We start from the raw sequence: 14,403 nt of genomic DNA on the forward strand, positions 1-14,403 counted from the left end.
TGGGGAAAGTCTTAGAGTTCCATCTTCTACAAAATCTATTGTAATTTCACCACCCATTAATATATATATTATATATATCAATACACATATTGACTATATTTTAAATCATTTCTTTGGCCCTAAGTACTTACTTCTTTGTATATATGTATCTATGGCTGCCTGTGTATGTCCCACTTTCCCGAGGTTCTCCAAGCTTCTGAAGGATGGACGACTTCCTTTTTCTCTGTCTATGCCCTGGGACAACACAAACACAAACTTTTTATGGAAATCATAAAGGTGAATAAACATATAAAAAGGCAAATAAATACTTAGAGTCCAGCACTTGAGGTGCCCTGGACTCTAATCACATGGAGATTTTGTCAGTCACAAGGAGTATTTGAAATTTAGGGTAATTTTTTTCCTTCTTTTCTTACAAATGTATACCTTATACCCAAAAGGAACACATTAAGAGTCCTGATATTTTTCCTTGCAAACAATTTGCAGATAACAATCTAACCTGCATTTACTATCTCTGCTTCTCAACATTTGTGGAGCCCAGACTGTGTAATCAGCAGCCCCATGTAGCTTGCTGAGGTGTGAAGGCGAGAGAGAGACGAGAAAGGACAGATTGTTGATTAAGACGGGCTTCCGGCCCTCAAGAAGTTAACAAAGAGAACCCTGTAAGTAACAAAAATCTAATAGGACAATTTTGTATGTGCATAGGCCAACTCTATACATTTGGGAGATTCACAAAAAGCTTTCCAAAGCAGGGCATATGGAACTGGATCCTAGAGGATGATTAGGAGTTTTCTAGGCATAGAGGAAATGAGCAATCTTGGCAAAGGAAACACCATGTGATAAAGGTAAAGAAAGAAGAAAAAATCAAATATTTCTTTTTTTTTTTTTTAAGATTTTATTAACTTATTTGACGGACAGAGATCACAAGTAGGCAGAGAGGCAGGCAGAGGGAGAGGAGGAAGCAGGCTCCCTGCTGAGCAGAGAGCCCGATGATGCCGGGCTTAATCCCAGAACCCTGGAATCATGACCTGAGCCAAAGGCAGAGGCCTTAACCCACCGAGCCACCCAGGCACCCTCAAATATTTCTAATGGCTGGAATTGGAATGCCTGGGTGTCTGAGGCTCCCCTCGTCTCTCACATAGTACATAGTACTTAGCATCATGGCACTGACCCATTCTTTTTTTTTTTTTTTTAAGATTTTATTTATTTATTTGACAAACAGATCACAAGCAGGCAGAGAGGCAGGCAGAGAGAGAGAGGAGGAAGCAAGCTCCCCGCTCAGCAGAGAGCCCGATGCGGGGCTCGATCCCAGGACCCTGGGATCATGACCCGAGCCGAAGGCAGAGGCTTCAACCCACTGAGCCACCCAGGCGCCCCTGACCCATTCTTTTATTATGATGCATTTATAGCTGTGTCTTTCCCGCCAGACTTGAGAGCAGGCACCAATGAGCACTGGTTTTTATGTCTACAGCATTTTAAATAATGTCTAGCGCAAAATAACGCAAAAAATTATTTTACTTTTGTTACTTCTTTTATTGCATAAACACTATGTCTACACTACATGTGGTGGTAATAAACATCTACACTCCATCATCATTTTAATGACTATATTTAAATAGCTATTTCTATGACAGTACAATGTGTACATTTATATTCCCAGTTGCCTTTAGAATAATTTTATCATGTTCCCTAGAACACATGTGTTTTAAAAAGAGATTTCATTAGATGTATGAATTTTGGGGCGCCTGGGTGGCTCAGTGGGTTAAAGCCTCTGCCTTCAGCTCAGGTCATGATCCCAGGGTCCTGGAATCGAGCCCCGCATCAGGCTCTCTGCTCAGCAGGGAGCATGCTTCCCCCTCTCTCTCTGCCTGCTGCTCTGCTTACTTGTGATCTCTCTCTCTGTCAAATAAATAAATAAAATCTTAAAAAAAAAAGATGTATGAATTTTGAGAGACTCAACATGCTTAATATATTAAAACTTTAAAAATCATATATCAAGGGACATCTGATTTACCGATGACTTTTAAAAATCGACTTTGTAATCTATAATTTCCTTTAAATAAGCAATGCAAATCTCCTATTAAATATACTCTACAAATTTAAATTTTTATTTGTAAATAAGACCTATTTTTATTGTATTGACTAGTTATTACGGGCTTATAGAACTATTAATTTATACATTTATTTTTGTAGCCTATTATCTTATTGAACATTTAATTAGTTTTAGTAGTTTTAAATTAATCTATTGAAGTTTTTTGAGTAGACAATTATATTATCCATGGGTAATATTAATTTTATCTCTGCAAACTGTATACTTTGTTTCATTTTCCTGTCTTACTGTGTTGAGTAGAAATCATAGAACAATATTAGATAATATATCAGCACTCTTTGTCTTATTTCAGTCTCTAGAATTTCTTCTGTTTTTGCCCATGATTTCAGATAAGTTGTCTTTCTTATGTTAAAGCTTTTTTATTACTAATTTCCTATTTTATCAAAGATAGATGTTGAAATTTATCAATTGCCTTCTCATCAATTAAAGCCATATGAATCAAAGCTAAATAGATTGGTACTTTGGAACATTTGTACATTTAAGAACCATTAGTATAATTATAATCACTTGTACCACATAAAGAGTGGCCAGAGAATGTAGGCTGCGTACCTTTTTTGACTAAATTAGCTTAGTTCATAGCATAGCTCAAAATCTTCACACAGTGGTTGTCTGCTGAGGGGAAGGTACACTATGTTTCTCCTTTAAGGGATGTAGTTACCAGCTGTGGAAGGTTTGGTTAGTGCCACGGCCAAAACTTACAATATGGCAGCCCAGTTCCCATGTACTCTTTCCCAAGGGGAAAGGTTCTGGCATTATATGGATTTATTCCTTTGACCTATTGATGGAGGCACAATAAGACAGTGGCTGGCACACAATAGGTACTAAATAAATATTTGTTGAATAATTAATAAGTAAAAAATATTTAAGTTATAAGTGGCATTTTGGAAGCAGTTCTTGGACCCTTCTTTCAATTTTGCCTGTAACTTTTCATCAATTAAATTTTTACTTCTAAAATTAAATGTAGGGCACCTGGGTGGCTCAGTCAGGTAAGTGGCTGCCTTCAGCTCAGGTCATGATCCCGGGATCCTGGGATCAAGTCCTGCATCCGGCTCCCTGTTTAGTGGAGAGTCTGCTTCTCCTTCTGCCTCTGCCTGCCTCTCTGCCTATTTGTGCTCTCTTTCTGGCAAATAAATAAATAAAATCTTTTAGATTAATTAACTAGTTAATTAATTAAAATAAAATTTAGACATTTGTTTTCGTAGAAAATAATCTATTTTATCCAGACTTCTTACACATACTGACTTCACAGCCTAAAAACTACCTCCCTGAAAAAGACAAAGATCATAATCGCTGTTTTGTTATCTTCACTTAAAGACATATTTGACTATTCTTCCCCGCCAATCCTATCCCTGCTTTTTTTTCTTTTCTTTTCTTTGTTATTTCTAAGGGGCAAGGCATTTAATTTAAACTTTACTTATTATTACTAACTTTGACTGTGGGCAGAGAATGCAGCCAGTACACTTCTGTGATCACAGTTTATAAACATTTCAAGTGTAGAGAAAAGAGGGTGTAATCCTCTATGGTATATAAAGTGTAATCAATAACTATCAGGTCTTTTATTTCCAGTTATTCTGATACTCCCACCTAACCCTATCCTCTTTCGTCTCCCTCCTTGATCCAACAAAGACATAAGTGAAAGATGTGTATGGAAAGAATGCCAAGCGAAGGAATGAATGTGATTGAACAAATTAAGGGGCATATAAACAAAAAGATCAAAATATAAAAAGCCAACTGTAAGACATGTGTTTATTGATAGGAACACTTTAAAAACTTAGTTTAATAATGTCTAACTCTCTAATATAGAATGAAATGACAAGAATTTATAATCCTGTAATCTTGGCACAATAAAAAATGATAAAGAGTAATTTTTTAAAGATTTTATTTATTTATTTGAGAGAGAGCGAGAGCAAGAGAGAATGATTGGGGTGAGGGGTAGAGGGAGAAGCAGACTCCCAGCTGAGCAGGGAGACTGATGAGGGGCTCAATCCTAGGACTTTGGGATCATGACGCTAACAGAAGGCAGATGCTTAACCCACTGAGCCACCCAGGTGCCCCTAAAGAGTAGTTTTTAAATTTATTTATTTATTTATTTATTTTTTGAGTAGTTTTTAAATTTATAAAAACAAAACATGATTGGGGTGCCTGCGTGGCTCAGTGGATTAAGCATCTGCCTCCAGCTCAGGTCATGATCTCAGGGTCCTGGGATCGAGCCCCGCATCGGGCTCTCTGCTCAGTGGGGAGCCTGTTTCCCCCTCTCTGCCTGCCTCTCTGTCTGCCTCTCTGCCTATTTGTGATCTCTGTCTGCCAAATAAATAAATAAAATCTTAAAAAAATAAAATAAAACATGACAGTAACAAAAAGTCTAATTAAAATATACATGCCTATCATGGGGAATTAAGAAAAGAAGGCAAGGTGATTTCAATTTGGGCTCCATCACACAACAGTAATACATTGCCTTCAGGAACCCACTTAATCTCTTTAAACCACTTATTTATCTCTAAAAGGGGGTGTGCAGAGTGCTATAATAATGTTTATAAAGTACCTAAAACTTAAGAAGTTCTCAACGAGCTCATATTTTCAGGAGTTAATTTTTTATTAAGATTTATACGAATTTAATGGTGTTCAATCTCTAAACATTTGAAAGAGAAAGAAAACCCAGTATATGGTACTTCCTTTGCAGAAAGACAAATCTGCCAAAGTTATTGTTTCTGACTTCTAAAAATGAACTTGAAATTTGCAAAAAGGAGGTGGTATTTACTGTGTTGTGATATTCAGATTAGTAGAATCCTATTACCAGGTCTTTATTTATTATTATGTTTAACTAAAAGTGTATTTTAGTAGAATATTCACTTGTCGGTGAAAAATACAAGCGATCACCAGCTGTAAATAGAAAGCACGTAAGAGGAAAAAAAAAAAAGAAAGCACGTAAGATAGAAAACAAAGCAAATGCTGATACTTTAATTAATCAAAACAGAGGTAGAAGCATTACGTGAAATTACAACAGTAATTACTACTGGGTTCTTACCTTTGGTTGCTTAAGCAATATATCTGTGTCTTCTAGAAATGGAAGTCAGTGGCATATCCAAAATAAATAGGGATAGAGTATAAATCTTGACATTGTCAAAATCCAGGTCCTAATTTTTTTAAATAATAAATCTGCTGATCTTTTTCTTTTCTGTAAACATGTGCAAATGGCTAGTTTTCCTACCTAATCATTCCCAAGGAAAGAAACAGTTCTGTGGCATTGGCAAAGGAGGATTTTCATGGGTCATTATTGGATTTGCGGATTTATATACGGATGAAAATAACAGCAACCAAATCACCATTATCCTTAGTTTGACCCGGAGCTTATTAATATGTATGAGTTAGAGATAAAAGGGGGTTGCTCAGAGCTACACCTCTTGACAAATCTGAAAGTGAAGTTAGCCAAGGGTAATATTGCCTAATGGATTTTATTAAAGTTACACTATCAATTCACCCAGGGTTATAATCCTGAAAGAATTGTTTGGGTTTAGGGATGCCTGGGTGGCTCAGTCAGTTCAGCGTCTACCTTCAACTCAGATCATGATCCTAGGGTCCTGCGCTCGAGTCCCCCATCCGTCTCCCTGCTTGGAAGGGATCCTGCTTCTCCTTCTGCCTGCTGCTCCCCCGTGTGTGCTTTCTCTCTCTCTGGCAAATAAAATGAATAAAATCTTAAAAAAAAAAAAAAGGGAATTGTTTAGATTTTTGCAATATATGATTAAATTTCTAAATACAGCGCGATCCTATTAAAAACTATTAAGACTATTAAAAACTATTAAAATATAGAGTGAATTATTTATTCATTTTGTGAAAGAATTACATGTATGAAACATACCTGATCAAGAAATAAACTAACGTAAGTCTGAGCTTGCCTGAAAGGATAGTTCTTACTTCAGCCGTGCAAAAAACATTAAGTTATGCCAGTTAGAGTCTCAGTGTTATTCCAATGACCCAAAAAAATTTTCCCTAAGAATTTTTAGTGCAACATTTGACAATTTACATAGTCTTAAAACTTTGGCTTATGAACAATCTGAAATATTCTCTCCGTTTAGCAAAACTGCTTTCATTTCAGTCTATCAGCTCCCAAAATACATCTTTCTTTCTCCAGTACTTGCACTATATGTCCTGCTGAGTAATTAGCCATTGAACAACCCAGTAATGTTTGCCTTTCCAGTTGGATGACCTCAGCACCCAGTGGGCTCCAAGGTTCTCAAAAGGGGAGATCCCCCACGGTACCTGACAGAGAAAATTAGCAGAGTACTGAGTATTCTTTTCTTTTGCAAAGTTGGCTTTTGGGTTCTAGAATTTTAAAAGTAATATTTAATTTCTAATTATAAAAGGAAATATGTTTCATAAAACATGGCTATTACAGAAAAGAAGAAAACAAAACTGAAACGTGTTTACCTTATTCATTTTCTTATCATAATCAATATTAACATTTTGGTTCATACTCTCATATGTAGTTTTTATATAAAATTATTCTGGTTTTATTTAATATTATAGTATCATTTTTTATTACTAAATATGTACCCAAAGTGTCCTTTCAAAGACTGCATCACATTCTATCATATTCCATTATTACATAATTTATGGATAGATTTCAATTTCATTGGACATTTTTCTTCTGGTCTAAATTTTTCAAAAGGAATGTTCTTATTTTTAAATCATTATGCACAACTGTGATCACTTATTATTTTCTTAGGAATGAGATTACTAGATTAAAGTGTATTACCATTTTTATTACCTCAAATTTGTATTGCCAGTATAATTTCCAGAAAATTTGGTTACCTGTTTGACTGTATAACATTAAGTAAACGACTGTCATTTGTAATTTGTTGACTTCTTTTAATTTTTCAATCAGTATGTTACCAATATACTATTTTTTTAATTTTTTAAAATTTTTTTGAAAGATTTTATTTATTTATTTGACAGACAGAGATCACAAGTAAGCGGAGAGGCAGGCAGAGAGAGAGAGAGGAGGAAGCAGGCTCCCCGATGAGCAGAGAGCCCGACGCGGGGTTCGATCCCGGGACCCTGGAATCAGGATCTGAGCCGAAGGCAGAGGCTTTAACCCACTGATCCACCCAGGCGCCCCTACCAATATACTATTTTAACCTACTTTTTTGTAACTTAGTTACAACACATAGCCTTTAAACTGCTAGAATGTGTGTTTTTGATAAATCCACTCCATTACACACTTCCTCCAAACTAACCAATGTAATCACTTAGGTCACAATTTAGTTTTATGCTAAAATGTTATTGTGTCAGTCTCTCTCTCTCTCTCTCTTTTTTTTTTTTTTTTATAATGCATGCTTGTTATTTTAATTTCAATCTGGGTGTGTCAGTCTCTTTAAGCAGAATTACATAATCTGTTTAGGAAAATAAACCCCTTGCTTTGCATAACACGAAGGTATCTTAAACCCATCTCTATGAAATTAATTGAAAACATTTCAAAAAGCATGATTTTGGATAGTAAGGAATGAAGAGACACACAAAGAGAACTCCCCACTCCCCTCCCCACTGAAACCCTCAGTTTGTTTCCCGGAGTCCAGAGTCTCTCATGGTTCGTCTCCCTCTCTGATTTCTCCCCCTTCAGATTTCCCTCCCTTCCTCTATGGTCCTCCATGGTATTGCTTATGTTCCATATATGAGCAAAACCATATACTAATTGTCTTTCTCTGCTTGACTTACTTCACTTAACATAATCTCCTCCAGTTCCATCCATGTGGTTGCAAATGGTGGGTATTCATCCTTTCTGATGGCTGAGTAATATTCCATTGTACTTATGGACCACATCTTCTTCATCCATTCATCTGTTGAAGGGCATCTCAGCTCCTTCTACAGTTTGGCTATTGTGGCCATTTCTGCTATGAACATGGGGGTGGCTGTGCCCCTTGTTTTCACAACATCTGTATCTTTGGGGTAAATACCCAGTAGTGCAATGGCTGGGTCATAGGGTAGCCCTATTTTTAACTTGCTGAGGAACCCACACTGTTTTCGAAAATGACTGCACCAAAATTGCATTCTCTAGACCTATCTCTTATGTGAAAGATAAAACTAAAACAAATACACCTGAAAATAAAACAAGATGACAAGATTGGGAATTTGTTCATGGCATATTCATTTTCTCATGGATTGTTTCTTATTTGAAACTTTCTTAAGTGATTTAAGGAATTAAATAGTTGGAGCAATAATTTTAATAAAAATTTCTTCCTCCTGCCCATTTAACTTCCAGTTGACATCATGAAACTTCACAGAACTTGTGATTATAAAATAGTTCTTGCCCCAGTGAATCTTAATGCGAGGTCTTTGAGCGCAATGGTCCAGAAAGAATTCTTGAGACATTTACAGTGCAACTTACTAAGTTCATTTAAGTAGTACAGGGGCAGGACCCTTGGGCAGAAGGAGCTGCACATTTTGCCCTGTGAGGCTGATGGCTATTGACTTAGTAATCAAAGGGAAGGGGGCATGCAGGGAGTATCAGATTACTTTGAATTTCTTTGAATTTCCATGACTAACACTAATTTTGCAAGATTCCTGTGTTGCTTATCATTCAGTTCAATATTAACTCTTGGTGAAATATACAGGCAGTGGTGAGACCCTTAAGGAATGTAGCAAATAACAAATATTTGATCCTCATCCAAACTGTGCAGGCTTTAGGTCAGGCTTCTGGGCTAAGGGTAAACATTTTCCTGCTTCTGTCCCTCATCAATTCCCTCAATCAGTCTCTCTCTCTCTCTATCTCACACACACACACACACACACACAGACACACACACACACACACTCACACGAAATTCTTTACCTCTTTGGAATGACTCATCTGTTTTATGTCAAATGCACCTTTCTTGACCATCTCTCACACTTCTTTCTTCTACCTTTCCCCCTCCAAAACCATAATTAAGGATGAACTTTTTATTATCCCAATTCTCAGGATAATGCTCTTTAGCTGTGTAGTACAGAGACAAGGTGACTTAATCTTCCGAATTTCCATTTCCTCTGTGAAATGAAAATGTAATGCCTACCTCCTTGGGTTTTTGTGAAGATAAATGGAGCAAGGTTATAGCGTATCCCACACTTATGGTATACACAGTAAGTGTTCTCTCCCTCTTCTTCCCTTTTCTCTGAGCTCTTAGACTGCATCTAAAGCTTCGCTGCCCATGGCTGAGGTCTCACCAGTCCTCCACATGTTGTCATGGGACTCCTGGAAGCCAAGTACATGCAGCTATTAATAGCTAACTTGTATAAAGCTGTAGAACCATTATTTATATCTTGTTTCTAAATAATTTATTATATAATTCTAGTAAAGTAGTAAAGTATGATCAAGTGAAGTAATTCATTTTTTAAATGAAAATCTGTTTTTTGTGTGCAGAGCACTTAACAATGTGAAATACTAATCCTTCATAAAGGCATAGAATTTGTTCGAGTGTTCCTTTGTTCATTCAACATATAATTCCTAAGCACCACACTGTGCTGGGCACTGTTTAAAGGTCTGGGAGCACATACAAGCCTTTTCCTTAGAGACAGTAACCAGAGAAGAGATGTTTACAATACAAGATGGTTAAGAGCTGAGGAAGCACTTATAAGAAGCTCTAAGATTTGGGGAGGAGAGGAGCTAGACCGGAAGCCTGCCAGGGGCAAATTATCTCCGCTGAAATTGAAGGTAAGTAGGAATGTTGTTTTCACACATTAAAACGTACATACTACGATATTTTTCTGATTTACTCAAGCTTCAAAGGGTAAGAGTGTGTTTTATTTTGTTTTGTTTTATTTCCCCCTCCAAAGTGTGATGAGCTTGACCTAGGCCATCCATCAATGGATTTCTTTTCTTGGGACCTGCAGTAACCTTGACTGATGGAAAGAACAGAGCCACATTGGATTACCTGTTTAGTAGGCTACTTTTAGTCTGGTTCCGGGTCTTGCTTGGTCAGCTCCCTTTAATCTTTATAATCCTATTTAAACTGCCTCTAACTATAAATGCTCATTTGCATGACATTGACTCCTGTATTTTCATTTCAAAAGTCACATGATTCCAGGGATTCCAGCTCTTGACCCTAGATTATTAAATATTTGATAGTCTGCCTCCAACCCACCAAGACTTTTAGCCAGAGTGGTCGGTGATGTCTTTGCAGCATTTATAACCATAATAATTAAATGTCATGTAATTAACTGTTTAATGTTTGTCTTCCCTGTAAGAAATGTAAACACCAAGGAGTCAGGCCCTGTGTCTGTGTTGTTCATCACTGTATCTCTACTGCCTACCATCATTCTATAGTAACTGAAATTACAAGACTCCCTCATAAATCACTATGCAAATTAAAATAAATAAAATGTTTATTATTATGTCTGAATTTAACTGGCCTCAAAAACTTATAGAATTTTGATTACTCCTCTTATATATAAGGAGAAGCTGAGTAATGGAATTTTAGCACCTGATGTTCTTAGAATATTGGAAATAATAAACTTTGGAGTCAGACTAATGTAGACTTGCATCCTTGGTCTTGGGCAAATTATTTAACTCCTCTGAGGCTCTGTTTTTTTCATCAGAAAATGGGACGACTTCTTTGTTTCACGTTATAGTAATTAGAGATAATCTACATTAAAACTCTTCTCACAGTTTCTGGCATAAATCAGGCCCTCATTACATAACTATTAAGATTATTATTATTTTACTGAGAAATAGTTCCTGAAGCCCACACTATTAGTAATTTGCTGTTAGATATCAAATTTCTAGGTAAACAACAGAATTAGATAGAGAAAGTCTCGAAAGGATTCAGAGTAGGAATGACTCTGTCATGCAGAAGTGTGTAGTTGTACCAGAGGATTTTAAGTCTTTTATTTTTTTTTAACTTAATTTTATTTTTTTCAGTGTTCCAAGATTCATTGTTTATGTACCACACCCAGTGCTTAAGTCGTCTGGTAAATATGAAAACATTTCAAATTTTGTAACTTTGTGCCTTCAGTATGCTAGGATTCTATAGAATCTACAGTGGCAATATGGTTGCTTACTGACCTTCCTAAAACTAGCTTTGGATTCAACTTCCTCAGATAAGCCAAATCTTCTATATGATACCTAACTTTTAAAATTTGGTCGCTGTGCCCCTTCTCCCACAGGCCCACCCCTAACATGAGCAGGACTGAATGAGGCAAGAGAACACATAGAGGCCTACATAGCACATGCCTAAATATTTAAAATCAAGCTAATGAAGTATTAAATAAAATGTGTTTTGTTTTCACCTTGAAAAACACCTTTGTAACAACAACAAAAAAACATATATATATATCAAATCTGTAAAATAGATTGTTTTAACATGATTGAAACTTGGATTTAATTTTTTTTTGAAGATTTTATTTATTTATTTGACAGACAGAGATCACAAGTAGGCAGAGAGGCAGGCAGAGAGAGAGAGGAGGAAGCAGGTTCCCCACTGAGCAGAGAGCCTGATGCAGGGCTCAATCCCAGGACCCCAGGATCATGCCCTGAGCCGAAGGCAGAGGCTTTAACCACTGAGCCACCCAGGCACCCTGGGTTTAATTATTTTATGTGTCTGGGTGGGCCTATTGGTAGGCCAGGGATATTCATTAAGTAATAAAATAAAGATATACATAAATGATAATTTACTATATATTACATACAATTTATTTTTCTGCCTTTTCAGAAAAATTACTAAATGCCTTATAATAATCAAGATTTTACATGATTTGTATTCTATTGATAGTAGGGCCAAGTTCGATAATCTTTTTTTCTTAAAGCCTTTACTTTGAGACATGATGGAAAATGGGAAAACCTTATAGGTACACATGGAAAAGTAAGATGTGATCACAGTTAAAAGTGAAGCAATCTAACTAGACAGCTTTAATGCCTGTCTGCTAATGTAGAAGCTGAAGTTCTGAGTGTGACATGTTGTAGGGCTGAAAGGAATGGTAATGAGTATTCCGCTCCTTCTTATTCACCCTCTCCTTCAACAGAATCTACACCAACCTCCTTGTAATCCTTCTCAAGGGTGGCCATATCCTCATGGGCATCAGAAAACTCTCCTTCCTCCATGCCCTCCCCCACATACCAATGAACAAAGGCACGCTTGTCATACAGCAGGTCGAACTTGTGGTCCAGGTGAGACCAGGCCTCAGTGATGACTCTGATGTTGCTCAGCATGCTCACAGCTCGCTGTACTTTGGCCAAGTCTCCACCAGGTACCACAGTGGGAGGCTGGTAATTAATGCCCACTCTGAAGCTTGTGGGGAACCAGTCCACAAACTGGATGGTACACTTGGTCTTGGCGGCAATGGCAGCACTGACATCTTTGGGAACCACATCACCACAATACAAAAGGCAGCAACCCAGGTATTTACTATGGAGGGATCACATTTCATCATCTGGCTGGCTGGCTCAAAGCATGCACGCATTGGTGATCTCTGCTATAGAAAGCTGTTCATGGTAGGCTTTGCAGATGAGATGACAAGAGCATATGTGGCCCGAGGGAAGTGCATGGGAGGATAGGACTCCAGGTTGGTCTAGAATGCTGTCAGATCAACATGCAGGGCTCCATCAAATCTGGGGGAAGTGGTGATGGAAGAAATACCTCACTAATAAAGTGGTTAAGGTTATTGTACGTTGGGCATTCAATATCAAGGTTTCTATGACAGATGTCATGGATGGCCTCATGGTCTACCGTGAAGGCACAATAAGAGTGTTGCAGGCTGGTATGGGTAGTAATGATGGAGTTGTAGGGCTCAACTACAGCTGTGCAAATCTGGGGGGCTAAACAGAGAACTCCAGCTTGGACTTCTTGCCATAATCGACAGAGAGACTTTCTATCAGCAGGGAGGTGAACCTTGAACAAGTTCCCCTCCAAAACGGTGTAAAACCAAGAAGCCTTACATGCATTGGTCAGCCAATTTCTGAATTTGGCTCAAAACAAGGTCAATGATCTCCTTGCCAGTGTGTAGTGCCCTCAGACACAGTTATTAGCAGTATCTTCCTTGCCTGTGATGGGCTGCTCAGGGTAGAAAAGCTGGCAGTCGCTGCCACTGTGAACTTCACCAATGACTGTGGGTTCCAGGTCTACAAACACTAAGAAGGTATTGAAGGTGTGCTTGCCAGATCCCATCTCACTGAACAAGGTGTTGAAGGAGTCATCTCCTCCTCCAGTGGTCTGGTCACTTGGCATCTGGCCAATAGGTTGGAAGTGTTCCAGGCAATAGAGTTCCCAATAGGCATTGCCAATCTGGTAACCAGCCTGGCCAACGTGGATGAAGATACCCTCATGTATGGTAGCTACGGGATAGCAAGGACAAGTGACAGGAGTGGACATTAGTCCTAGTTACCATCCCCGATAAGCTAAGAGTCGAGGTGAAGTAATGAACTCAAGTTAGATCATACTTCTTGAGTCATCATGGAGTTTACATCATTTTGTTAATTTCTATGCAGGCAATATTTGTACTGTTTGCCAATACAACTCATAAAATGATACTTAGATTTAGAAATAAATCATAAATTTTAAATATCATGTTTCAACATTGCACTTGGCTCTTATAAGTCACCTATATTATGGACTCGGCTTTGCTTGTGACAATGTAGCTTGATTTGAAACTGGACAAAAGATATGAAACAACTGTCTTCAAAATACTGCACAATAGCATGGGAGTGTGATATTTGAGAGAAGGAAAGAAAATGAGTTGAACACTGCCCAAAGTCAGTTTCTGAACTATGACATAAGAAAAAGGAAATAAAGCAGAGCCCAATGGTCTAGCTTAGTTGAGGAGCCTGAAATATGATCTTGGAGACCAAAGTGGTTAGAATTGCAGAACAGAGTTCCAGAGAGGAGGAAACTGTGCTGACGAAGAGCTCCAGAAATCTGCAAAGGGGTCTTCTCAAGTCTTTGGTGGAATAAAACAAAATAAAATGCATCTTCATGTCATTTACAAGAAATGGCTTTTTAAAAAGGTTTTATTTATTTATTAGAGAAACTGGAGGAAGAGGGAGAGAGAATCTGAAGCAGACTCCAGGCTGAGTGCAGAGCCCAACCCGGGGCTCAATCTCACCACCACAAGATCATGACCTGAGCCAAAACCCAGTCTGCTGCTCAACCCACCCAGGAGCCCCATGTACAGGAAATGTTTTGGGTTTTTTTTTTTAAGATTTTATTTATTTATTTGACAGACAGAGATCACAAGTGGGCAGAGAGGCAGGCGGAGAGAGAGGAAGGGAAGCAGGCTCCCTGCTGAGCAGAGAGCCCGACGTGGGGCTTGATCCCAGGACCTGGGGATCATGA

General features: G+C 37.9%; 1 pseudogene across 1 annotated transcript; it reads right to left on the reverse strand.

Annotated features, from left to right (window-relative positions):
- Window positions 1-12,074: 12,074 nt before the first annotated feature.
- On the reverse strand, window positions 12,075-13,377 carry LOC308338403 (tubulin alpha-1B chain-like; annotated as a pseudogene). Its single transcript has one exon. The product of its transcript is annotated as a tubulin alpha-1B chain-like (transcript).
- Window positions 13,378-14,403: the final 1,026 nt, after the last annotated feature.

The sequence above is a fragment of the Martes martes genome, assembly GCF_963455335.1.
Source record: "Martes martes genome assembly, chromosome: 2".
Taxonomy (NCBI): domain Eukaryota; kingdom Metazoa; phylum Chordata; class Mammalia; order Carnivora; family Mustelidae; genus Martes; species Martes martes.